The 27,708-nt window shown below is 38.1% G+C and overlaps 1 protein-coding gene across 11 annotated transcripts in view; it reads left to right on the forward strand.

Moving 5' to 3' along the window:
- The window catches only part of FOXP1 (forkhead box P1), a 636,434-nt gene that overhangs the window by 348,656 nt on the left and 260,070 nt on the right, over nt 1–27,708 (forward strand). The window contains exon 1 of one of the 11 annotated variants that reach the window (XM_025171060.2): nt 17,078–17,100. The exons of 9 other annotated variants lie outside the window; for them this stretch is intronic. The gene's annotated coding sequence lies outside the window, so the exon portion shown is untranslated. Of the gene's footprint in view, nt 1–17,077; nt 17,101–17,221; nt 17,359–27,708 lie in introns of those variants that run through there. One more of the 11 variants, XM_025171041.2, reaches the window with a different exon arrangement.

Below are 27,708 nucleotides of genomic sequence, written 5' to 3' on the forward strand. Positions count from 1 at the left end.
GATAGACTTTTTTTTTTTTTTATCTGCACTCAGTCATTACCGACTCTGCAGTGACTGCTTTTGGACAAGTCCTTTGCAGTTTTCAAGGCAAGGTGTTTCGGAAGTGGTTTGCCAGAGCCTCCTTCCTAGAGCAGAGCCCAGCTGGCGAGCGCAGGAGGCGGGGTTTCCGTTGCTTCGTGCCTTTTTCGGGCGAGCGCGGCTTCCGTGCTACCAGCAACTGCTCCCGACTCCTTTTGCAAGGCGCCGCCAGCATTTTTCCTCCCACTGGAGTGAGAGTCCCCATTTATCTACTCACGTAAGTTTTCGAGCTGCTGGGTTGGGAGAAGCTGGGGAGGAAACAGGAGCTCACTCTGCTACGCAAAGGCTGGGCTCGAACTGCTGAAGTGTCAACCATTTCTGGCCGGCAACTTTCAGCGTCATTAAGCCTCTGCACCACCGCGTCCCCTGGGATAGACTACAAGACAGTTATTAAGAAAGCTGTTTAATAGTGATATCTACAAGGCTGTTATTCAAGGGTTCATATTGGTAACCCAGTTCCACAAAGATTTTTGAAGAAAAAATAATAATCCAATTTAATGTATCATAAAAAAAGAAATTATAGTCCAGATGAAATTAAATTATCTGTGTTTGGTGTGCTGCCCAATAAGAAATCAGCCTTAATCTGTTCTTTTAATTAGAAAACAAAACAAAATACTGGGGAACAGTATTCCTCTTTGGTTTTTATACAAATATAATTAATACTTCTACTTACTAGTTTTTGTTTAATTTGTACTAGATAATAAGATACAACCACACCAGTCTGAATGAAGTTGCTATTGTTGCCATTGCAATGTGATTGAGGCTCTATTCCATGTCCCAGATTGTGCTCAGGCAACTTGTCCTGGGAAACTTGCAATCTTCTAAGAACTGTCTGAGTGTAATGGTATGTGAGAATGACCTTGGGAGACAGGGGGGAGGGGAAGAGATGCTGCCTAGGGAATGATCAGATAAGAGAGGGCATAGCCCACAACTGCATAATGGGAAGAGAAAGAGACTCAGAAAGGAACCTCCCTAACTTCTTAGGCAGTAAAAAAGATGGCGGGAGATTTGTATTATCAGACTTGCAAGATTGATGTCAGCCTTCCCAGGTAGACTAGACAGGAAACATAACCAGTTTTGCTAATTCTACTTTATTGTAAGGCTACATGAACAGAATCTTGCAAGGTGATGAATGATGTTTTAAATGACTTCCTTTTTACCATTACAAGTATTTGAACATCTATTTATATCTAATCCAGTAGCCATCAGTTTATAGTGCATCCTATTAATTAGTTGTGCACAGAATTACAAATTTTGTGCAGTGGTATTTTCTTTCCTCAGTCCTGAGGTACAGGTAATCCTTGCTTAACGACCTTTCATTTAACAATGGTTCGTAGTTACAATGGCCTTGGAAAGGGTGCTTTATGGCCTTTAAAGCACTTCTGGACATTGTAAAACATTGCACCCCCACCCCCACCCCACAGTCACGTGGCCACATTTTGGGTGCTTGGCAACTGGATCACATTTATGACCTTCAGGATTTGAGCTTCGTAATTGCCCACCGTTGGGAGGTTTCCCCTCCCCTCTCAGCAGTTGGCAGGCATGGAGTTCAAATCCTGAAGATTTGAGCTTTGTTTCTCCAGCCCCAAGGAGGATTTCCCCTCCGTCCACGGAGGGGAGGGCAAACCCTTCGGCAGGCTTCTGGAACATTTGAGAGTGAAAGGGCTGCCTTCCAGGAGGATTTCAGCTCCATGCTGAGCTGAAATCCTTCAGCAGACAGCTCTTTCACTCCATCTGCTTAACGATCTGGGACATTGCTTAACAACCTCAACCAGTAGTGCCCGGATTGCAGTCGTTGAACAAAGCAGTCATGTGAGTGTCTCGCTTAATGACCACTTCACTCAACAACTGAGGTTCCTGTCCCAATTGTCATTAGGTGAGGACTATCTGTATACCTGTTTCATTGGATGATCCTGAGTCCTAGATTTATAAGGGGAGGGAGGGAAAAAATGTCTTGGGTCACTTTCTCACAGACGTACAAAACGGCCACCTAATAAGTCCTCAGAAGCACACGCTCTCTGTTAAGGTGCCTGCTCCATGGAACAGCCTCCTCCCAGGTATATGGATGGCCCTGACTCTGCACCTTTTAAAAGACTGGGAAGATCTGCTTTTTAAGCATTCTTCATAAGATCAGAGGGCTCAAATAAAGAGGGAGACAAAGCTGTGCATGCTGTCCTTGTTTTTCACATCTCATACTGGACACAGCCACTCAGTTACAGACCTGCTGCTGTCAATGGCAAAGCCTGAAAGACTGAGCTGTTAACAATCAGAGAAGCAATGGTAAATTCCTTTCCGACCTTGCTACTTATAATGAACAAGGTCTGAAATTGAAGAGGAATGAGTGGGTGGTGCCAATGCATTTATCCCTGTCACTTCAACCACTTGGGCTCTAATATTTTCTGACAAGATTATTTGGCTATTCTACATATCATCATCAACTGTTGATGATATGTTTCATGTCATCATGCCATTGTTTCATGTGAGTTTCCTTGCCAGAACACCAGGTTCTTAATTTAATTCTATTTCATTTTATCTGCAGCCAGCATGTACTTTGGATGGCCAGAGAGCTAAAGTCATAATCTCCATGGATTTGGGGTTCCCTAAAAGCCTTATTCAATATGTGGGGAGGGAAGGGAAACAACACAGAAGGAAAGGGATTCCTTTCCATCAGTTCCAGGCAGCGGCAAAGCAGCTTTATTGATTAGGAGTAGGGCAGGAGGCCTCGTATCACAGACTCCCACACTCACCTGCCTTTCATGAAGAGTAAATAAAAATTGGTGGCAAAATATCCCGTCATTGGACCTTGGGTCAAGTCTTACTTGGAAATCAGTGGCAAGCCACGCTGCCATAGTTCAGCAGCAAATGATGAGACTTTGGGAGCATTGGGGTGGGGGGTCCATTTAGAACAGATTGTTCACCCCTTCCCTAAAGCTTGGGCACACCCACCCTGTCAATATTTTGGAAGCAGATTTTCCCCTAAATTGTCAGATGACTTAGACAGAAATAAAGGTGAAAAATAATGCATGTGGTTTCAGAAAATACATTATCTCTACCATTGCTTTTGTATAAATAGTTATTAACACTAAAGTTTGAGGGAAGTTGCTTGAAAATTACTGTAATATAATGATATAATTTTTTTTGCAGCCATCTTGAAGAAGAGAATTTCCTTTTACTTGTTTATATTTTTTCAAATATAATGATGTGTCAATCAGTATATTTTTAAGGGACAATAAAGAAAAAAATAATTGTGCTGTAGTTTTTGTACATTCTTTTAAGGGAGAATGCTTATATTAAAGCAGTTGCATTCCCCCAAACCACTGAATCTGTTCATTAATATCAGCTGGAGAGGGCTTTCTCTGCCCAGGGTGATGCAGCCACACGGTCTTCTTTTAGATGACACTGAAGACATGCCTGATCACTCAAATATTTATAGGATAACAGTATTGCAGTCCAGAAGCAGTTTGTCTTTTAGATTGCATGTTATATTATTTTTCTTTCTTAAAATGAACCCTGTTTTAATATTTGTATTCATTACTTTTAAGGATTTTTAAAGTCTTTTTCTCTTGTAAACCTCTTGGATGGAAGAATGGTATAGAAATAAATAGTAACCCAGGCAGCAAAATTGCATATCTCTCTCATGTTCCTGGTTCAATTCAGTTATCACATCTTTGTTCCTACAATCCTAGTAACCTTTTTGGAAATAATATTTGGCTGTGTCTCTTCTCAAAGCTACATTTCTGTGACTTTAGTCCAAGTCCATATAGTTTCTCGGTCTTTCAGAATGAAAAATCCTTCAAGATTTAACCATGTGTTAAATTTAAGAATGCTGAGGTTTCTCACATTCACATTCATACAAAAACTGTCCTGAAAATACCTTTTATCAGCAATTGGACCTTTGAATTCCTAAGCGAATTGAAATAGGGTGATGTTTTGGTGTCCAAGATCCACATGTTCTGAGAGAGGAAGGTTAGTCCTTCCCTTAACAGCAGTGTCTTTTCTCTGTACTCTAAGGGTGCTTCCTCAGAACCCTCTGGCCCCAGTTCAGAAACATGAACATGAGGACATGGCCTCATAACACAACCTTTTTTTCATCCCCAGTACATTGTGAAAGCAGCCTAAATTTGTTCTTAGCTCTTTCAGTCTTAAAGTAGTGTTTTCTACCTTCTCCCAACACAAGTCTTGGCATATGAATGCTCCATAATGCCTCATTCACAATCTTGATGATGACATGATCAGTTACACCCCTTGGAATAGCCTCCCCTTAGAGGTTAGATCAATGGCAACCTTGGCTTCCCTTTGAAAGGCAATCAAGGCAGAGTTTTTCTGCCGGCCCTGTGAAACCTGATACTGCCTTACTATTTGATTTATGACTCTATAATGCTATGATAGTGGAAATGATGGTATAATTGATTGGAGCTTTCACTGTATTTTTATTGTGGCTCATGTGGAGATGCTTCATGTTTTTGATGGTTGTAAAACTGCCAAGAGGCTGCCTATGGAATGCCTGATCTACATTTTGTAAAGCACCATTCTGGCATTATGTGGGTTCCTTATATACAGTGAAATACCTGCCTTCTGGAAGACCAATAGACCTGGTATTAAACATGTGTTCCGTGGTCTTTCAAAATACCAGTAGACCTATCTGTTAAAAAAAAGTATGGTGCTGCTGATCGGTTTAAACTGGAAAGAGATATATTATTGGTTCTGTTCCAAATAAGAACAAAGGTTTCATGCTGCTTCTGTCCACAAGATTTGTGCATGGCCATGCTTTCTACTGTTTTCTTGTATTTTGGGTGTCTAAAAATAGCCCAATTGACAGAATGGTAGGGCAGAAATAGGCCAAGTAGGTTACCAGCATGGAGCCCCTCCATAGTGGTCACTTAAGCAATTCACATTATGCTAGCTTATTGTTTTACTGACGAGGATTAGAGGAATGTACAGTAACATACCCATGAGGAAGAACACTACGAGTAGCAACTAATTTGTTCCCTACATGGCACATTTGTCTCTTGAGCCTCAGCTTCTCATGCTTGAAATAAATAAATTTAGGATTTTGTCCCAATATGTATTATAAACTCTTGAACAATAATTGTCATAATGATGCCCATACCGCATTAGGATAAAGGCAGCAAGGTAAGACTACCATATATAATCAATGAAATACATCCTCTTAATAGTGAAGGCCATTCTGTTTGTTTACTAAGCAAACAGAACAGTTTTGCACAAGGAAGTCATTCTCTGATCCCCAAAAGCCTTGAAAACTTTATATGTAGAAAAGTATGAATCCTTATATAGGATATGACACACAATGTAATTCCTGCGATAAAGGTTCCCTGATATCATTTTAATCAACTTATGACTTAGTTTCATATCATAGTTGAAGACTTGTTCTTTACCTGTTATGCTCCTCCAATCTTGTAGAATGACTCACAGCTTTTCTTGCTGTCATAGTATAACAGTCTTTACAGGAGAAAAAAAACAAGAGTGTTGTAGCATGTCAAGATTAAAGAAATATTATGGCAAAAACTTTTGGGGACCATAGTCTTCATGTATGATGTATTATCAGGAACAAATACACACATGCACTCATACACAGACCGAAGCAGAAGAGGAATCAAAGAGGTCAGTGGGTAATAAGTTGCAAGAGGTGGATTTCAGATACTAATAATTATGTAATGATAGTATTCACTCAGAAATGAGTTGTTAGGTATGACATAGATGTTCTTATGATTGAGAGATCAAGGAGGGCCAGGGCACATGAATGACTACCATCCCCAGTTCTCCAGAGGTCATCCATAAGTGTGGTCAATGCCATTTCAGTATTATACCCAGGCCTGAGTCCTGACTAAAGTGGGTCCAGATACTGTAATCCACTTCCTTCAGAGTTTTCTGAAGCTGGAACCTTGTCCAAAACTTACCTTAAAAAAGAAGAGTTGGAAATTGGATTAAAATTGCCCAATGTTGTCAGGCCTAGCATTGATTTCTTAAGGAAGGGATGGACCACTGTCTTCTTAAGTGCAGGTGGGACAACTGCCTCACTCAGAGATGAATTATATACTCTGCCTGGACCCAACCACTTTTCACCTCCCAGGCAGCCTTGACAAGCCATGTGGGACACTGATCTAAAAGACAGGTGGCCAAGCTCACAATTAAAAGGCCTCTCACCACTTCGTTGGGACTAACAGGCCCAAACTGTTTATGCAACATGCTAACCAGTGATAGGCCATTTTCCCATTGGTTTGCCAGATAACATGTGATACTATGGCCAATTTGCTGATTAATTTCTTTTTCAGTCAATATCCAGCCACTTCCTCATGGGGGTAGAAAGAATGAAACCACGGTAATCCAATTAGGTTTGAAACATTGCAAGGAGATGAGGAAAGGGAGGGCTAAGTCTTCCTCCACTCCTTTTGGGTTTCTGTTTTATACTCCATACACCTATGGGAGTGTGGGCAGCTGCAAAGAAGCTGAGGCTGAAATGACTCACATTCTGTGGCTGCTTTAATTTCCATGTCCAAAGGCTGAAAGAGGAGTTAACAACAGAATAATCCCTATCACTTTAGATGCGTAAACCAGCCACATAATTTGGTTTCCAATTCTGCTTTAACTACAATTTAACCCATATGAATTTCAGATGTCACATGAAGCTTAAGCACAACACAACTTAGCATGTTGGATCAGAAAGCTGGGATACTCATTAGTGCTGCCATTTTAGCTTGCTTGTATTTTTTTTCCTCCTTCCTAGTGTTTTCCCACAGGTTCAGGGTCTGCTTTTTTTGGATCAACCGAAAGTTGATCCATTGGTGTTACAACAGGAATTAACCAACCAGCTTGTCAGCCGAGCCTGACATCGTGGGCTGAGAGAGAGTGACTGGCCCAAAGTTATCCAGACAGCTTTCATGCCTAAGGTGGGACTAAAACTCACAGTCTCCTGCTTTCTAGCCTGGAGCCTTAACCATTAAATCAAACTGGCTCTCCTTTAGCTTGCTTGTATAGGAATGCATTACTTTTAAAGAGAAATCCACTTCTGCATGTTGTTGTTGTTATTGTTTTAATCAGTGTCTGAACTGTGATTCCTTTATAGGAAGATTCCTGTCTTTTGCTTAAAACGTAGTTTTATCCCACTGGCAGAAATGCCAGATAAACATTATTTTAATGGCAGTTAAAAGCTCTCCATGCCAGCAGATCTACTTATGAGTAAAAATGAAAGGAGTTCTTTACTTATCAGTAGTTCTGCTAGCTGAGACAACTCTATTCTCTTGATTTAAATTAAGCCTTCCTAGTCAAAAGATCTGCAATTGATGAAGGGCCGCACCAGCTCTATTGTCTGAAGAGCTCTTTATTTCGAGAGGAAGGTTGGAGCTGTTCCAGTCACAGATCTACCCATTTATACAGAGCTTAATCTGCTGCTTCATGTTGTAGAATAGGCACTTGCTCACAAATCGGTTTGTCTGTTTACAAGTGTAAACTCCTTACCTGCAAAAAGTAGAAACAGAATATTGCAGGGGAGGGACTCTTAACACCATTGATGAGGCATGTCCTAATAGCTTCTCATGAAGAGTGACCTCCCCTAACTACAGTACTCTATTCTGGGTGGTTATTGACTTCTGCTGAGGGCTGAGTCAAATTATACTGGAGCTAGAGGTTCTGATATATTGGGCTTGCTGTATGATTCTGACCTGTTCTCTGGTTCTGGTTCATTTTTGGTTCTGAGTGCTGCCCATGTCCTAGTTGTGATAGAGGGTTATCATTCTTTGGGTGGTGGGCAGGGGGGATTAAGACTGACTAATGTACGTGTACCTGGGCTATATTTGTGAGTTAACTTGCGTGGCAAAATGTTGCATTTGTGGACATTAGGTTTGTTTAGTTGTATGCTGAGAATTTACATTTCCATTTTGAGATCACATTTTCAGGTAGAATTAAATCTCAGGTTAAAGATTGCAATTCCTCATCCCCCACCCAAGACAGTCACTTAGAATCTGGATGTTAGCCAAGTTAACATGCCATTTAGCACGTTAGGATAAGAACTGTGCCCTTTGTTAAGACATATTCATATTATGTAATACTCTACTTTTTTGTTCTCCCTGTGTACTCGGGAATTTTTAAGCATGTTGAAGTCATTTCTTTTCAACACTGAAATACTTTAATTCTGTTTTAGCAGAACTTACCTATAAGAGTGATGTTTTGTGTTTAATTCATGATGCATTGTGAGTGTGAGCAAAACATACATGTATAAAAGCATCTGGTTCCATTTGCTGAAATAAGCAATTAAGGGCATTGAAAAAATGTAGCACAATGGGTCTGGGTGAAATTCCAACAGGAAAAATCTTCTAAGCAGAGATTCTCTGCTCAGAGTTGGAAATTGGGACATTTCCTGAAGGCTTCAAATTTTCCTGTCATTCTGCATCCACTCACAAAGTATGCTCTGACAGGGTCTACCTTTCTTTCCTAGACTTCTATTTTTAAAGCCTGACTTTCAGAGCAGGAGAAGAGATGATTTGAACTCATAGCAGTCAGTGGCAAGGAAGAAACACACATTTTTATTACATGTTTGTTCGTCCACCTGTTTTATATTATATAGTCAATTTTAATTCTAGCAGATAAAAATCAGCTTGGCGTGCAGATTTAAAATCAAAGGCAATTACTGTATTTATCAGTTGTTTATTACAACAATTTGAACCTACTTTCCAAAATAATCCAAAACAGATTACAAGTAATATTAATACAAATATTAATATCAAAATACAAGAAATACGATTTTGTGAACCCCCCAAAAAACCATGATTCTTTTCCCAGAGGAATTGGTGGCATTGACCCTGTTGAGAGTGGACAGAAGAGTCCAGTAGGGCTGGGCACACTTCAAAAAATGATTTGGAAGTAGTCCTTCAGACATTGTGCAAAAGGTTGCTTAGTGAATAGGAAATAGATGCTATGTTCATACAAAATCCAAAACACTTCTGAATTATTTTGGAGTATGCCCAGCCCTAGAGTTCAGCTAAGCAGAATTATGTGGTGGCTGTTGTTTCTTTCCTTTGTCTTAAGTATGATATTACATTATTGTTCAAGGTATAATTAGGTTCACAGATGAATAAATATAATATCCACTGAATTTAAATAGTGGCACGTCTGCATGATATCAGTGAGAACATTTACTGGTAAGAATATCTGTCATGGAGGATGTTTAATAGTATTTAAAACAGCTTTCTTATGTCGTGGTCCACAAAAGTTCTCAGTGACAATGTAACAGTCTGTAGAAAGAAACATGTGGGAACTGTTGACCTAGATTTACAGAAGATGCTAAACCATAATGTGGTTGGTTTGGTTTTGGTCTAGCATGTTGTATAAATCCAGCCAATTGTGGTTCCTTCAGAAAAATGGTTAAATAAGCCAAGCTTAGTGTAGTGGTATGAACTCAACAATATGGCCAAATGGCTATGTTCACATATTGCAGTAAACAGTAATTGGTTTAATATGATTTGTTGAAGAAAACCACAGTTGATTACATTCACATACAGTTATGTGAAAAAGTAAGTATACCCCATGTACAGTTTTTTCTTTTTTAAAATATGTGGACATATCAATATTTTATTTTCATTCAAATAGTGTATAAATATGATGGCAATATAATTGAACAAAAAACTATGAACAATTGGCTTTGCAATCATTTATTTAACAAAAAATTAGCAGATACGCCATTTCCTTCTGTGGAAAATGTAAGTTCACCCTTAATAAGTGCTCATGGAGTCACAGCTCCTGTGAGAACAGCAAGTGAAAGTTGTGGCAAGAGAGTCTTCATCCAGCTTCAGCTGGGGCACCAGTTATGGCCTTACTTGGATCAAGTTGTCCTTGCAGCGATGTTTTACACCTTTATTACCAAAGAACTGGACTGTTGCAACAAACTCTATATGCCGTGAGGTTGCATCTGGTGCAGACTGTGGGACTCAGCCTGCTAATTGCGGAAACCAATTAAATCTATTCTGAGGTTGCTGCACTGGCTTCTGGGCCCAATTGAAAGTGCTGATTATCCCCCATAAACCCCCAACTATCCAGGACTGCCTCACTAGGCATGAAGCTACCTATTCAGTCCAATAATTTAAAGAAGCCCTACTGAAAATCTTACCTCCTTGAGAGGTCCGTAGGATATGACTGTGATGTTGGGTCTTCTCAAGAATAGCCCGAACACTCTGGAATATGCTGCCTGCAGAAGTATAGCTGGACCTGACTCTGCTTTTGTTTAGGAACGTCCTGAAAACTGTTATTGCAACAAGCCTTTGGTCCATAACATGTGTTGAGTGACTGCTGGTTATTTTTATGTCAGTTTTATTTTATTTTTTTCTCATATTCTTTGTGCCATTCTCAGAGTCCTAGTGCTTGGGAATGAATGAATGAATGAATGAATGAATGAATGAATGAATGAATGAATGGTCACACATTGAACAGTCTCTTTGACCTCTTCAGCCAGATCCACTGTGCTCTTTCACAAATGCCAGTAAATTAAACATTTAGAAAATCTATTTCCCAAATGGGTACTAGCCGTTTTGATTTGGAGGCTACTTTTAGCAAGGAATATTGCCACACGGAGAGTCAAAACTTTGGCTAAGATTGTACTTGTTTGGAAAGAAAACATTAGGTTTAGAATGATTGGTTGCTTAGCTTTTCTGAAAATATATAGTTGTAGGTATGTGGGATTATGAAAAGAAAATATGTGTTTTTGTGTTCTTATCAATTAAAAATTATTTCACCCCAGTGTATTTCATTCTTTATTTGGTTTGGATTAGGCTCTGGAGGTTGGACTACTGTTTCTAAAACTGTTAACCAGTGAAAAGGGTTATAAAGTGGCCACTTCACCAGTTACGTACAGCAGTTCATGTAGGCTGCGGCTAACTCATTAGTTTGTAATAACTTGGTCATTGTAGAGTAAATTGGCTTTGCAGAAGCAACATATAGGTGAAAGGTTTTATATTCCAGATCAGCCTCCTAAGCCATTTTATGCTACACATAAAAGATATTTGTCATATGTTTGTTATATTTGGTATCTTGGGGGAAAAAACCCAGAAATCTATTTGTGTATTTTCCCCCCCAAGGAGGAAAAACTCTATATGCAACATTTTTTAAAAATCAAACATTTATGTAAATAAAATTATATTTTTATTTATCACAACAAGACTTTTTATTTAGAAGAAATCAGTATCTGACGTATTTAAAGCAAGACTGAATTTGTTCTTGTATACTATCTTTCATCCTTCAACTATTTTTTTCCCTTGATCTATAACTGCAGAGCAGTAAACAAGAGCTAATCCTTAGCAACAACCTGGAAAGTTAATGATTTTCCCCGGATCTTGTAATAAATTCAGGCACTCCAAATTTGATATACTTTACAAATTATTTGCAAGACTAATAGGAAGGGATTTCTAATTAGAATGCAGAGGAAGTAAATATTTGTTTGTATTCACTTTGTAATATAATTGTATCACACTTCTAGTTAAAGGTGCTTGAAAAAAATAAAAATTGTTCCTTTTTCACTTTGTGCCTACATTTTGGTTAAATTATCATATACTTTTTTTTCTATAAGAATCAGTGTTGTTCTAGACACTTCAAGGTGCATCTGCAGTAGTCTAATTTTTTTTGTAATTTTCTTAGTTGATTGTCTTTTACTGCACAAGTGATTTTCAACCAGGACATATCCTTAGTTTTGTGCTATAGAACTAAGAAATTCTACAGCTTGTACAGCACTCAAAATAAAAAATATATATCGCAAAGTAATGTTTGTTTAAAATCCATCTTCACTATTTGTAATGTAGATCCTCTTAAAAATATTTGTTATTTTGTATTTGTTCAGGAAATGTTTTCATAAGCTTAAAGTACATAAGCCATACACATTTGATTTCTGCAATTCTAAAAATGCTGTGATTTTAACACAGTAAAAATGTGGCAAGTGACATATGCAAAAGGTAGTTTACATATAGCCTTTCCAGCACTGAAATATTTTAATTCAGTGTTCTAGTGATTTAATATTGTGCTCAGCATTGCCACAAAGGTATTGTTATAGGAAGCGATACAGCCTATGAAACATTACCCATTAGGAAGATACCATGTCTTTAAATTATGGCAATTTCTTAAGATTTTAAAACAAAATGAGCTCTTAGGAATGTGATTAATAGCAGGGAGATGAGGATAACACTGGGTCATCTGTGGCACTCCATTACAAAAAGGGTTGAGCTAATAAAGGCATCCATCTATTTGACCAATAAAGCATTTGAATGATATCCTTGTAGTTTTTATCATATAGTACTTACTTTTCACTGAAGAAACTGATTTTACATGCCTGCAAAGAATCACAGAAGAAATTCAGTTGTAATTTGTAGATATTTTAATGCTGAAATAATAGGCTCGACATGCAACATTATGCACTAGATTTCAAATTTGTGCCTTTTGAATTTAAACATTCTGAGAACAGAATGCTTGTCTCTAGGTATTTTGGTAATTTTAGTAGTAAATTACCAAGACTCCTGGGGTAAACTGTGTTGTAAAATAGAGAGGAAATAGAAGATAGAGCTATGCAAGCACCACTGGCCATACAAAGTGCTTGTTCTCAAAGCATGAAAGGAACTACATCATCTGGAAGACTTTCTCCAGTTGTCTGCGTGAGGGTGTGTGTACACAGGCTGTGTTTCTGCTGGGACTGCCGTTCAGTTAAGTATCTCTGCATGGATACACCCAGAGAGACGAATGAGAAAAGCCTTTAAAGGTTCCAGGCTGAACCTTCTGGAGGCACTGCATTGCATCTCTAGAAAGAGCTTAGCCAAAATCACCAAAGACCTGTCGCGTGGGGATTTCAGAATAGACCTTTTGATTTCTTCTACTCTCCCTATCCAGCAGCAGGGCCAGTGGAATATGCAGCATGAATAAGCTTTAATACTGCTCTTCCTTCCCAACATTTTTTCAATAATTATATTATTGAATGAATATATATCTGTATATCTATAGATATGGATATGGATATGGTTAGGATTGTTAGGGGAAGTTTTCTTTTTTATGCCTTACTTTCGGGGGGCTTGGATGTAATCTAATCACAATATATAGGCCTGCTATTGTCATGTTTATTTTCTGCAACACCACCTCAGTGTAATTAAAAATGATCATGTAATTGTTTCTAATTAACTTCTGATTAAGTCCAGATATCATTTTGTGTCCCTTGTGTCAGTTTTATCATTACTAAATATGCTATGTGTTAGCTCACATCCTCAGTGATATAGTCAGAACATTGATCCATTTAATCAGAATTATCATCATGATAATGATTGGCAGGGGTTTTCCATGGTTTCAGGCAGGAGTTTTTCCAGCTATATCCGAAGATACTGGGGATTAAACCTTAAAAATATGCACTTTCTTTACATGCAGCATTAATTAATACGTGTATGTGTAACAAAGAAAGGAGTTTTTCAATGCTATTGTATGTGTACCACAAGAGCCAGTTTGATGTAGTGGTTAAAGACATTGAACTAGAAACTGGGAGTCTATGAGTTCTACTCCCACCTTAGTTACAAAGCCAATTGGGTGACCCAGAAGATTGGAGGACAGCAAATGTTTCTTCAACAGACGAAAAAAGATGGACCTGTGAAGAACAGACCTATCAGTTTGTTGTCTATAGTGGACAAGTTCCTCAAGCATATTATTAAACAGCACATTTGTGAGCACTTGGATAGGAACACAACAGTTAACAGGAGTCAGCATGCGTTTGGCAGAAAGAAGTCATGCCAGGCTAACCTTATCTCCTTTTTTGACAGAGTTACTAGCTTAATAAATTGGGGAAATCAGTAGACATAGCGTACCTTGACATAGACAAAGTTTTTCATGATATCTTCATTAATAAATGGTAAAATAAGAGCTAGATGATGCAACTGTTAGAGGTTAATTGGCTGAATGGGCCATACCAAGAGAGTATTCCTAAATATTTCCACATCTGCTTGGTGATTATTATAGAGTGAAGTGCCACAGGCTCTGCCCCAAGCCATGTGTTCTTCAATGTTTTTGTTAATGACCTGGAGTGATGATCAGATTTACAGATGATACAAAACCAGGATGAATGGATAATACTTTAGAAAAGGAAGATAATGTTCATAAAGATTTAGAGAGGCTTTATCAATGAACCAAATGAATGGGAAGAAAGGCAAAGTCTTGTACCCAGGGAGAAAACATTCAAAGCACAAGTATAAAATAGAGGAGTTTTAGCCTGGCAATATACATTGTTTAGCCTGGCAGTATATATGTTCTAGATCTGGTTGTTCAAGTAGATTGTGTTGAAAATGAGCCAACAGTGTAATTCAGCAGCTAGAAAGGCAAATGCTAGAGGCACACAGAGTCCAGATCACAGGAAGTAATCTTCCCACTGTATTCCGTCTTGGTCAGGCCCCATTTGGAATATTGTATTCAGTTGTGGGCATTGCAGATTAAAAAGGACGTTGACAAACTGGAATTCTGAGGAGAGCTACCAAGAAGGTGATAGGACTGGAATCCAAGTCTTAATGAGAAATGGTTAAAAGTACTGGAAATGTTTAGCCTGCAGAAGAGAATTGAAGGGGGTATGATAGCAGTCTTCAGATATCTAAAGGGTTGTCATATAGAGGTGGAAATGGATTTGATCTCTGTTATCCCAGAGAGTAGAATCAGAACCAGTGAGTTAAAATTATATTCAAGTTAAATATTAAGAAAAAGTTCCTAATTTATTTAAAAGAATGATATGGCTGCCCATTTTAGAATACAACTCTGGGCAGCTCACAACAACAATAAAGCCTGGAACTATAAAAAACCCATAAAACCATAAAACAACTAATGGTAACAGCTGTCATCTAGTAGAACAGGTTGTGCATGAAGCAGTTATGTTCCTTTTCATTGGATAATTTCAAAGAGAGACTAGATAGCCAACTGTCTGAAATGCTTTAGGAGAACCTGCACCAAGCAGGAGATTGGACAAGATATCTCTGAGGTCCCTTCCAGTTCTAAGCTTCTGCACTCTGGTGCACATGCACCTAAACACATATTATGAAAAGGGAAAAAAGTTTGTTTCTTTAAAAAACACATCATATGGATCAGTAATATCTTGACTGGAATACTGATAGCCCAGAGCTAACATATAGTTAGAAAATGGAAATGTTGTATGCCAGGAAAACTTGAGTGTTCTTGAAAATGGTGGAGCTACAAGAGAGATGGTTAGTTTCAGACAAGGAAAGCAAATATCTATTAAAGTTGAGTGTAATGGAGAAGTCCATAATGCATTGATGACCACAGATGCCATTTTGCTATCCATGTGCTAACATACTGTCAAATCCGAAACAGCCAAAACAGAATTATATCTGAACAGAGGAAATTGAATGTTTGAGTTCCTCTTTAGCATAGATTCATATGTCAGTAGCATTCAGTCTGGAAGGTGGTCTGTGGGCAAGAAACTGGTATCAATCAAAGCTTACTTTGATTAGATTTATTTGGACTATAATCCTTAGAAATATGCACTTTCCTGCCTTCACTGCTGAGTAACCCAGTATTTCAGGTATGAAACAAAGACTTTTTTTCAAAGTCAGGCAGGTTGTGGTAACTGAGCAGTGTCCAAATGTTGTTGTTCAATATCTTCATAACTGATGCTGTTTGGTGCATCTTGATTAGCTTCTTTATAGGCACTTGGCGCTACCATGTTTTGGAGAAGCTTCAGAATACAGGGTAAGATCTTGCCTGTAACTCTTACATTTCTGCATTGATGTTTTCAACTGAGAAAAGGTCGTAACTTAATTTTGGACAGAACATGATTTCTGGAAGACATGTTTATATATTTATTTGTTCCATTTGTATAGCCTCCCGCTTGCCAGATGACTGTATCAACATGTGGTTGGGTTGGCCTAGTTGCCCAGTCAGACACATCGTGCTCTGGCTAAAGTGCAGTTCAGAAGTGTGCCTTTGGCCAGAGAGTGCGAGGGACATTCTCGACTGCCCATGGTAACCCTTGGTCAGCACACTTAAAATCTAAAAGGATCTACGTTTTCCTACCACCTTTGTAGTATGTAAGAGTATAATTTTAATTTTTATCTCTCACTTTAGCGCACATGCCATTGTCTGTGCTGAACTTCTGTATGAGTTGACAAGTTTATGTGTGGTTCATAATAGTCACAGCGACATTTATTTTAGTAGCATTGAAAACATTCTAATTAATTACTGTTAGTAACTGACAGAAACAGGCCTGTGAGAAAAAGTGATTTAAGATAGTGCTTTCTCTTTTTCACAGCTGTATGGAATGCATTTCTGCATAAAGATACCTATAACAATGGATAGCTGCGTTCTTGTTGCCTTGCCCCATTCTCGTAAAGCAGTTCTTTTATATCCACTTGGAGATGGGGGAGAGGGAGTTAAAACAAACATGCACATTTTTACCCAAGCATTCTTGAATGGGTTGCATACTTGTAAGTTGATGTAGCTGATCTTCCAGTTAGTGCAATAACGAAAGAGCACAAATTACTCGCAGTGACTGCATCTCGTTTAGAGGCACCTGGTGCTGTATAAACGAGTGGCCATTGTTCCCAGTGGTGGTCGGCCGCGGATGCATGTAACATGCAACCTTTCTACTCCTCTAAATGTCAGAAGGATGACTGTTTGTTTGCCTTGACCTCTCCCCAGCTGTTTACTCTGCAATGCTTTTGCTTCAACCTTGATTCCCTGAGACTGGCCCCTTTCTCCTCCCTGCTCTGTTTACAGTTGTCCTGCCCAGAGTCTCACCTATGAAATCTGTTGATTATTCCACCTGGTTAATGTTAAATTGCTCTTGCAAGATGATGTGTTTGTTCATAAACACAAATGCCAGGGCCCTTGTTTACTGTACCCATGGCAGCAATCAGTTATTAAACAAATATTGCTTTGTTTGCAGGCGTGAGCAGCAGTTTAGCCTGCAAGGTCGGGGGCGGGGGACTTTAAAAGCTAGTGTTTTGATAAAGAAGAAAACGGGAACTTGTCCCTGGAATGTGGTTGAAACTGACTTAGGTTTGTTTTTCTTATCTTTAACTTTGGATGAAGGGGCTACAAAGATTAGCTAGTTGTTTGGTGTGTTTTTTTTTTTTTTCCAAGAGATTTCCTTAGTGTAATGATAGCTATCCAGTTGTTTGCTTTTTTCAGAAGGGAGAGAGAGCACTCCTGCAAGACGGCTAGCACAGTAGCAGAGCATCTGATGGCTAGAAAATTCTGTGTGGATCAAACAAGAAGTTTAAATGTCTAGGACAAAAGGATAGGGCTATAATCCAGGTAACCACCAAAGAAAAAGAATTGCCTTTGAATATTATTTAGTTACTTTGTAATTGTGGAGTGGTGTATATGTGTGAGTATACCATGCAACTCAGTAATGTTTGTGTGAAAGTGTGTGGGGTTTCTTTAAACAAGCTATTGGTCCTTCTGCCCTTTGTAAACCTAGGGAAGAGAATCTCTCTTCTGTTTTAGAGAGTGATAAAACTTCCACATAATGGCAAAACATAGTAAAGAATCCGATTAATGTTCCTTCTGTATTTTCCTAGTGCTTTCGGATCAGTTTAGCTGCTTGCCTCCAGTGAATTCTCATGCACTAGCCTTAAGTTTGAAAGCATATCCGCTAATTTTTTCCATTCCTAGGAGGAAAACTGATAGCAATAATTACTCCTTTCGTATTAAAGAATCTGGAGGTGGGGAGAGACATTATTTTTTCTCCACTGACTTCATGGCCTCCACCCACAAAGCAATGGGATACTGTATCTTCCATTGAATGTATTGGGACAGACATGAGGATTTGCTCAATCTCGGTTAAAATGAGTGATTGTGGAATTGTTACATTTGACAGACTATATTTCATATAATTCGAATATCAGATGACATTGGTTAGCATTTAGCATTACATCTTAAGGAAATAGAACAATAAGCTTGGGGAGTAAGAATATTTGTTTTTAATGTTTAATGAGCAGATTTTAAGGTTATAGTCAAGAGCAGCTATTAAAATAAGAAACTATATGTGCCCAAGAGGTTTTTGAAGGCTCAGATTAAATGATTGACCTGTTTAGTCAGCCAGGCAAGCAAGTCAGAAAATGTTTGCAAAATTCTGAGAGAGATTATTTACTAACAGATCATAATGACCTGATCCATATTGCTAGAGCAGTCATGGGGCTTGAGGTGAATCAGAAGACACTTGAAGTGTGTGGCCTACCTGGGAAGTCATTAACTGTGATGAATCAGTTCCTCTCTCTCTATCAGAGAGAAAGAGAAATTGACTATGCTGCTAAACCATATTGTGTTACAGTTTAGCAAAGCACCACTTAATTATGGAGATTATTATTCTGCATGGAGTATATTTTAGAGAAAAACTTGCTCCTAAGTAAAGAGGCATAAGATGGATCAGATTATTGGACTAGTGTTTTTATAATACTGTCTTGTGAATGCTGTGATAGATGTTTGGATTAAAGGTTTTTCTTTGCTACGTGCTGTTTAAGAAATCAGAATTGTGTATTTCATAATTTTAATTAAATCTGTCATTCTAAACTATATTATATCCCACACCTCAAAAAGTCAGGCCTGGTTTACATAATACAATTTTATTTTATATATTTTGTAACTGTGAGTAAACCCTGCATAGGTACATGTTGACAATCACACTTGTATCATGTAAATACAATAATTGCTTAATGTCAGGCAGCTCTATACCCAGCTGTGTCAGAGGAGAGCTTGCCTCATTCATTGATTACATTTGTCATATTCACAAGGCAATGCATGTTTGTAGGAATTACTTTTGGCCAGTGGGTTTACACAAGCAGAGTTTGATAGAATCTGGAAGTATAAGGAAAGAATTGTCCCATTCTACTCTGCCTTGGTCAGATCTCACTTGGTGCTGCATTCAGTTCGGCACACCCCATTTTAAAAAAGACAGTGATAAACTGGAGCAAGTCCAGAGAAGTGCCGCCAGGATGGTGAAAGGATTGGAAACCAAGTCCTGCGAGGAATGGTGAAAAGACCTAGGTGTGTTTAGCTTGCAGAAAAGGAGGTTGAGAGGGGACATGACAGCTGACTTCAGATATCTGAAGAGCAGTCACGTTGTAGAGGGTTTGGACTTATTGAGAGCAAGACTAGAACTAATGGGATGAAACTTCAATCTGGGTACAGATGAGACATTAGGAAGAACTTGACAGTAAGAACTGTCAGTCAGTGGAATAGGTTACTACATGGAGTGGCTTCTTCCCTTTCACTGGAGGTTTTCAAACAGAAGCTGGATATTCATCTACCAGGAATGGTGTAGTGAATCCTGCAGTATGCAGGAGGTTGGATTTGATAACTTCTTAGGTCCCTTCCATCTCTACTATTCTATGAATTCTGGCTGTGGAGAAAACAAATAAAGAAAATCAAAACCAAAAAGGCTACCACAAGCAGTAGGGCATAGGTAGGAAATAAAACAGTTTTTGAAAGCACCAGAATATCATCAACACTACAATCTATACAATCTGTTTAAATGATACAGTCACACAGAGTGGTTTGTGCAGGGAGACCTACCCTTGCTAGTTGTTGAAGGGAGCCTTTTCCCTCCATCTTAGGTTTTTAATAAATCACATAGGCATTCTTCCTTTGGAGTTGTTGAATGTCTGTCTGTCTGTCTGTCTGTCTGTCTGTCTGTCTGTCTGTCTGTCTGTCTGTCTATCTATCTATCTATCTATCTATCTATCTATCTATCTATCTATCTATCTATCTCAAATTTATATCACCGCCCAACTCCCCCACAAGGCTTACACCTTCCACCACAGGTTTGCCACCATAGCAGAATCACTAGGACCCACAGCCACTCCAGCTTCAACAATGACCTTGTTTGCAAACATGTTTTCTCCATCTTCATGTTTTCCACATTTAGAAAAATGCATTGTATGTATGTCCTTAAAGCGGGACGCACAGTTTACTTTCACACACAAAAGTATGAGAAAGCATGCAATAATATATTTTACAGACAGAAGAGTGCAGGAACACTTTTATTATAGCTCCGTTGCTCCAGTGCTTTGAGAGATGCCTTTTTATTGAGAAAGAGACCATTTCTGTTCTGGTAATGTGTCTGATTAATAATTAGTATAGCAATTAATGATTAGTGCAGCAAGTCATTAGGAAGAGGCTGGGAAGGCTCTGGTAGCCTTACATATTTGCTCAGCTAGGCCTGGTGGGGGTGTGGAGTAATGAGTGGGTAGATGAGAGGTGGTCTTGAACAGATGGTTGGTTGGTTAAGTACTTTAGACACAGGGAAATATTAGAATCAGTTAAAAGATCATCATGGTTATGTTTTACACCTTCTTTACAGCTACTGCTTCAGATACACATTGAAATACTTACCAAGCAAAGACAATCTGAGAGCCAGTTCTGTGTTGTGGTTAAGGCACCACTGGGAGACCGTGGGTTCTAGTGCTGCCTTAGGCACATAGCCAGGTGGGTGACCTTGGGCCAGTCCCTCTCTCTTAACCCCAGGAAAAAGGCAATAGGAAGCCACTTCCAAAAATCTTGCTAAGAAAACCGCGGAGACTTGCCAGGAGTCAACATTGACTCAAAGGCACATACCCACACACAAAAGACAATCTAGTTTAATAAAACGACAGTTAAGGACGACATACTTTTCTGACATGGCTCCTGTGCTTTTAATAATAAAGCAACATCATTTTCTGACCCCCCCCCCTTTTCATTTTTTGGTTGTATTTCTGACTATTTAGCTGATCAGGCAAAGGAATACTGCCTGGAGAACAGTAGGGGCACTAGCCTTTTGGCCTCTGAGTCAGATTTAAATGCACTCAAATTTGTTTTGGATATTTTTGGGTCTCTTTAGGCCTAGGAAACTATGAACGCAGGCATTTTACATCTCTCTGAATCTGCAGAGATTGAGGAGAGCCAATCGGTAATTTGCCCTTTCTGGCCCATACCTGAGCGTTGAGAACTGTCTGCCAGTGGGCTCTCGCCAGTTGGCCAATAGCTGAGTGCTTTGCTCCTTCTCCCTCTGTTCCATGCCTCAACACTTACTTTTCCTCTCTTTAAAAATAAATTTATTTTTTAAAATAAAGGAGAATAAATTGCTAGTGTTTCCCATTGTGTCTGGGCTCCCTGTAATGCAAAGCTCTGTTATCTTCGGAACACCTAATGCTCACATGGGGGTGACAGAGTAACAGAAGATTCCCTTCCAGTGATTCCACACTGCCACTTCAAACTCCAGACAGAGTGGCATTTTCAAATTGGTAGAAACGTGCCCTGCTTGGAACAGGATTTTCCTGATGCAGATCCAGCACCACTAGCACTGCGGGGATATGTTAAACTTCTTTGTAATTGCAAACTCCTGAGTACTGTGTCATGTGATCAATGGAGAACTTATCTCGCTTGAGTACCAGCACTCTGCCTTCATCTGGTAATTTAGTTTCCTACAACCAACATAAATACTAATTATGATACATATTTCCTGTACAGAATGAGGGAAAGAAGGGATCAAGACAAAGATCTTTTGTTTCCTTTCTAAAACCTTGCTGCTTCTTTTACCAATTTGTGCTATCTTTAATAGCTTAAAACACATACATTGTCATATTTTCATTTCAAATTCTTCTATATCCCTTTATTTCCCTTTCCCATAGTTTTTCTCTTTTTATATCTAACATTGTGAGCAAGCTAGATTAGATAAGAATGGTTTAAATATTGGTCTGTTTTACTGTTTACCCACCTTTCTTCTCATTCCTTAAATATATAGATTATAAACTTGTTGGAATAGGAATTGTCTTCCAGAGCATTTAGCTTCTTGAAGCTTCACAAGGTGCATTGGAAACACATTATTTCTTTATGTTTATTATGAATGTTCTGTCCTGGAAAATGGGATCCCAGGACATATCTTTGCCCTTGTGGGAAACCTACACACAGGACAGGAAGCCACAGTCCAGGCAGAAAATGGCAAAACAGACTGGCTTCAAGTCGGCAAAGGAGTGAGACAAGGCTGTATACTTCCTCATTATTTATTCAGTCTATAATGCTGAATATATATTGAGGAAGTCTGGATTTGAAGAAGATGAGCATGGTTTTAACATTAAAGAAAGAAACATCAATAACCTATGTTATGCTGATGCTGCTGCTCTAATAGCTAAAATGCAAACCATCTGTAACTCTAGTAATGAAAATCAAGGAGCACAAGTAAAAATGGGACTAAGATTAAACACAATCTTTCTATGCCTGTCCAGGAATAAAGCCTAGTTTTATTTTCTCCCTTATTTGGGGAGTCTGGACTTCTTGGAATTAAGTTCCCATATTTCAACACTCGGTTCTTTTAAAAAAAAAAAAACTGTTAAGAATACTTCCTGCAGTCAATCAAGCTGACAACTGGAGCTCTGTTTTAGTAGTAGCTAAGATTTTCCAGGTTGTTCCTTGACTTGAAAGATTTTCATTTGCAAATGGAATTCAACTAGAGTGTTTCTGTTTGCGGCACTTAGTGTAGAATGACTCTTCAGTTGCAACGGCTTCCTTTAACTGTAGAAGTTTTATGTGACTCGACTGTTAACATTTTTCATACAGATATTAGCTTGCTGCAGCTTACAAAAATCTGTATAGCAAACAACAACATTCAGAAATATTGAAGGACTTTCAAGGAAAATATTTGCCTTACATTTTGAATTCAGGAGAAAATTAGCAGTTAGCTCTCCTATATTTTATTGGGTTTGAGCATCTTCAATCTCTCAGTGACTGTTGAGACCCCTGGGCCATATTCTTATGCACCCATTGCCGTTTTGGACATAAAGAGATAAAAAAAAGAATGCCATGCTATCATATATAATTAAGCACCGATAAGCTTTCCTGGTGAGGAGCAACTGCTAAACCTGAAAGTAAGATTTTTTGGGAGCACATTTTATTTCAGATTAAAGCTTGAAAGAAAGCTTTGGATCACCTGGAAAAATGCAAGTAGCAGTGTGATTATACACATTTGTACTCTAGGCTCTTTTACAAAAAGAATTATGTTAGGTCCCCGTCCTTTCCTGTTTTCTTCATTGCTTTTGTACTTAACCTTTTCTTTACTGCCTCTCTTCATGACCAAACACTACTTTTCCTCCATTCAAGAGAGCACAGGAGGTTACCAATCTCCTTGCTGAACAGATATAAATGCCAGTCTTCGAGTCAGCAACTAAAGATGGTTTTAGGATATTGTGATTTGGTTCAGTTCTCCTGGAGCGTTAGCATATCACTTCTCCAATATGTTCAACCTCAGTTGACCCAAAGCTTGGGATGAGTCCAATTTCAATCCTAAAATTCCCAAACAAGTAGCCTGAGAAACTACTTTAGTAGTACAGGACCAGCCTGGAAATCTACTGTTGATAATTCCATCCATTCCATCCCGTTTGAAGTGCTAAATGAAATTTCAGATTTCAGATATGTCTAGACATAGACAGTGTGTGATAAAGTTGATAATGCATTAATCATTTTTAACAACAGGTAATATGCATAATTTATGGTGTTACAGTGCTATCTTTTTTGATATTTATGATGGATAATGCTCAGTTTTGCCCTCATATTACTGCTTTAAATTATACCACAAGAAAATTAATGAGAAAGTAGATTTATGGGTTTCATTTGTTTGTCAATTTGGAAATTAATTGGGTGTTAATTTTAGCCGTCCCTCATCAGACCAGGTCTTTAGTATGTGTGCATTACTTTGCATTCATTGAAGCCTACCTCCCATTTACTGTGGGTCACTAGCTTTGCATACATTAAAATAGCCCTCAGGCTCATTCCCTTGATTACTTTTTGAGCTGCCATGCATTAGGAAATTTACGCCTTTCTGTTATAATTATGAAAATTCTGCAGAGGAGGGTAGTACTTGCGTAACAGCAAATAGGCATTGTGCCTGGGCTGTCTGAAGCCTCGTATGGCAAAATTCCAGTTGTTATTTTCATCACTTAATACAGTATTACCGTAAAGTAATATTGTATATCTTTGCTTTTTGAATGACTGTCTTTGAAGACTTATAGACTCACTCTATTCAGTTAGCTTTTTTGACCAAATGCAGACACACGTAAAAGTAAAATATTAAAAAAGACTTTCCCCTGTATTATTTTGCTTGTTATTTATTTATTTATATTTCAATTTTAGTCACCGCCCATCTCACTCAGAGAGTGACTTGTTAATTCGCATCTTTCCCCATTCTATCTAAAGTTTATCTTATTAAATCCCTACCATTTATGCTTACTATCAGCCATGAAAAAATCAGTGAATAGCTATAGATACACAGTTATAGATGGTGAAGCATAATGGTACTAAAGGAAATTTTCAGTATTCTGACTGGCTTCTGCTATGGAATTTTCACTTGCTTGTTTCATAATTGAAGAAAGCATATCAACATAACCAGTTAATATAGACTTAAATATCATACATAAGGAGTATGTGGAACTGTATGTTACAGATACAGTAGTGCACGTATGGAGGAAAACAATATTTTACATTTCCTTTGGCTGATATGTAAGATGTTGTACATCATTGTGCTGTTGTCATCTTGCTAACTTGTAGACAAATTATTGTTGTTGTTATTTTGAAAAAGGGAAACAAGAAGGCACTAGGATAGATGCTGTACCTGTGTTAGCTTTTGTTCTTCTGGGGTATGTTTGGTTCTTTTACTCTTCTGGCTGCACATATTTTTATTGTTCGGGTTTTTTCTTTGTGTGCATTTTAATCCACCTGCAATCTTTTGGAAGTTGGGCAGTCTCCAAATTAAATAAATAAATAAGCAAATGAATACATAATTTTTTTTTCCAAGTCAGCTAGCTTTTTGAAAACTATCAATTATTAGTTTTCAAAAAGCTAGCTGACTTGGAAAAAAATAATTATTTATGACATTGGCAAGAGATGCATTTAATCTCTTACCAATTAAATATGTTACATTTATTTTTCCTTTTCCTTTGTGGTATAGAACATTCATAGTGTCATTCTTTAAAAAAAACTGCAGAAAATATTTCCATAGATCTTTTTCTAAAAAAAATATATACAGATTTTTTTAAAAATCTGTTTGCTCCAACAGATTTGTTATAATTTCAGAATGGATTTAGCATTCATGTGAATGTCTTTAATGTCATATTTCCATGATTCAAATGACACTTGAAGGTCATCTGGTCCAATAGGATGAAATCTACATCTTTTGCCTCTGTTTTGCCTTATGCTGCAAGACCATATGGAAAGTTCTGTTCTTTGCTTGATTTGCCTAGAATTTGTGATTATGATGTCCGTAGCCACTTTATAGTCCACAGTAGATTACCTGATAAAAAGGGACACACAGAACTTGGTTCACGCCATACTGGAACAGCTTTGTCTTAAAAGGGAGCAGCAGCAGCAGCCAGAGAAGATGTTGTTTTAGGAGCATAAGGGGATACTTATGCCCAATTAAAGCAAAATTTAAGTTAAAATATCATTGTGCTTTATTCATTCATTCATTCATTCATTCATTCATTCATTTATTTCAAATTTGGACACCGCCCATCTCATGAGGAAATTAATCTGGGCGGTTTACAGTAAAAACAACAAATAAATATTAATTGAAATACAATAAAAATAATATAAAATACAATAAAATCCAAATACATCAATAATAATATCTTCCAAGGTGCTGCTGGTAGAAAAGATATTAACATACAGGAGCATCTTCAAGGTTCCTACTTCATGGTCTTACTCTACATCAGCTCAGTTGATTGGCTCAGTTGATTGATAAACCAACACAAGGTAAAACATGACAGGATAAGACAGAGAGGCCAGTCACTTCTTGCTCCTTATACAGACATGCTAACATAACCCTTATTGCATCTGAAAACCCTATAGCGTGCTTTACCTTTCCTACCAGCGTAAGAGAGTTCAAGGAATGTGTGACAGTACAGCTTATTTATTTCTGAAAGTTTTTTTTTTTTTCCTGTTGGAGGCAGCTCTGATTGTTGATGATGGTGTGGGGACGGTATAGAGTTCAAACCAGCAGTCATCCAGTAACTGCTTGTTGCAGGAGAATCAGGGGAGGGGCAAATCCAGAAAGTCTTTGATTATGCTATTGTGGCTGCCATCTTACTCTTCTACCCCCAGACACCCATCACTCTCTGCCTACTTTGACTTACAGCAGAACTAATTGTCTGAGAAGAGATGGCCATTGTTAACACTGCTTCTACCTTATGTAAGTAGCAAAAAGAGAGCCAGTTTGGCCTAGGGGTTAAGGCACCAGGCTAGAAAGCAGGAGACGGTGAGTTCTAGTCCCACCTCAGGCATGAAAAACAAGCTGGGTGACTTTGGGCCAGTCCCTCTCTCTCAGCCCAACCCACCTCACAGGGTTGTTGTTGTGGGGAAAATAGGAGGAGGAAGGAGTATTAGGTAAGTTCACCACCTTGACTTATTTATAAAAATAAGGTGGGTTAAAAAAATCTAAAAAAAAATGAGGCTTATTTTAAAATGAAAGGTAAGTTTTTGAATCCTAACAAATTTATATTTCTGGCAGAGATAGCTAAATATTTCTTTGCCTTTGTTGTGTGTCTTGGTGACTAGTGTGCTAACCCAAGCTGTAGATTTGGAGACTAGGTCATGCCGTTTAATCATTTACTTTGGACCAATTTTTGCATTTTTTTCATGGAAATAGAAATATTTTACATAAATCTGTGTTTAAATTAAACATTCTTAAACGATTGGGCAACTTCTTTAAGGACATTTATTCTGGTTCATATAAATAATTGATCAGCCAAGTTAATTTATGTCTGCCTGACTTGGTCAAACTTAATTAACTGTCCAGGAATAAAGCTGGTTATACCTGTTAGCTTGAATCACTCAGAAATGTGAAAAATAGGAGGCATTGTTTTGACACAAATTTTGCCTCAGTCTTTCCTTCAAAAGATTTATTGTATCTATACCAATAGTTCAGAATTTGCATTTTTTAATAAGAATCTTTAGAAAACAGAACAAAACAGGAAGATGCTCATGAAATTTCACATACATTTGACAGGGAAATCCCATGCCAGGGAAGGAAAAAAAAAAGTGTTTCAGTGAAAAATAATCCATTCTGGACTATGTTTCTCTCTTCTTCTTTGACAACCAAGGCATAAAATGTATTAAAGAAAACATCAATTCTTTCCTCCCCATCCTGTTCACTCTCTAGCATATTTATTTTTGTCACAGCAGATGACAGCACTTAGCCAAATTTGGCTGATCTCAAAAACGTTAGTAGTATCTGATTTCATTAATATTTGGATGGGAGACCATCAGAAAAACCCAGGGCTGTAGGCTACATTTCAAAATCAACATATCTCAGAAAAATACAGAAGTGGCAAATCACTTCTGTATTGTTGCCAAGAAAAAAAATGTAGTTCGACTTGAGAGAAACATTACTTTTTACCTGTATTATACATGTACCCAGTATTATTAGTAATTTCACAAATTGTTCCCTCGCCTGACTTTTTTTTTTAAGTTTTAAAATCCTTCTTACAGTGTCAGTCATCATTCACTTTTGGGTGAAACTTGCAGCTGAGCATGCATTGGACTATAAAGGTTTTGCAGTGTTGCATATACATGTGTTCTTATGGTGTAACCTTCGGTTAACAAATATTACTATCAGTTCTGTTTTTGTTGACAATCTGATGG

This window comes from Python bivittatus, unplaced genomic scaffold (genome assembly GCF_059951505.1).
Source record: "Python bivittatus isolate LINGU-HERP-01145 unplaced genomic scaffold, Pbiv_v1 ctg000080_np1212, whole genome shotgun sequence".
Taxonomy (NCBI): Eukaryota; Metazoa; Chordata; class Lepidosauria; order Squamata; family Pythonidae; genus Python; species Python bivittatus.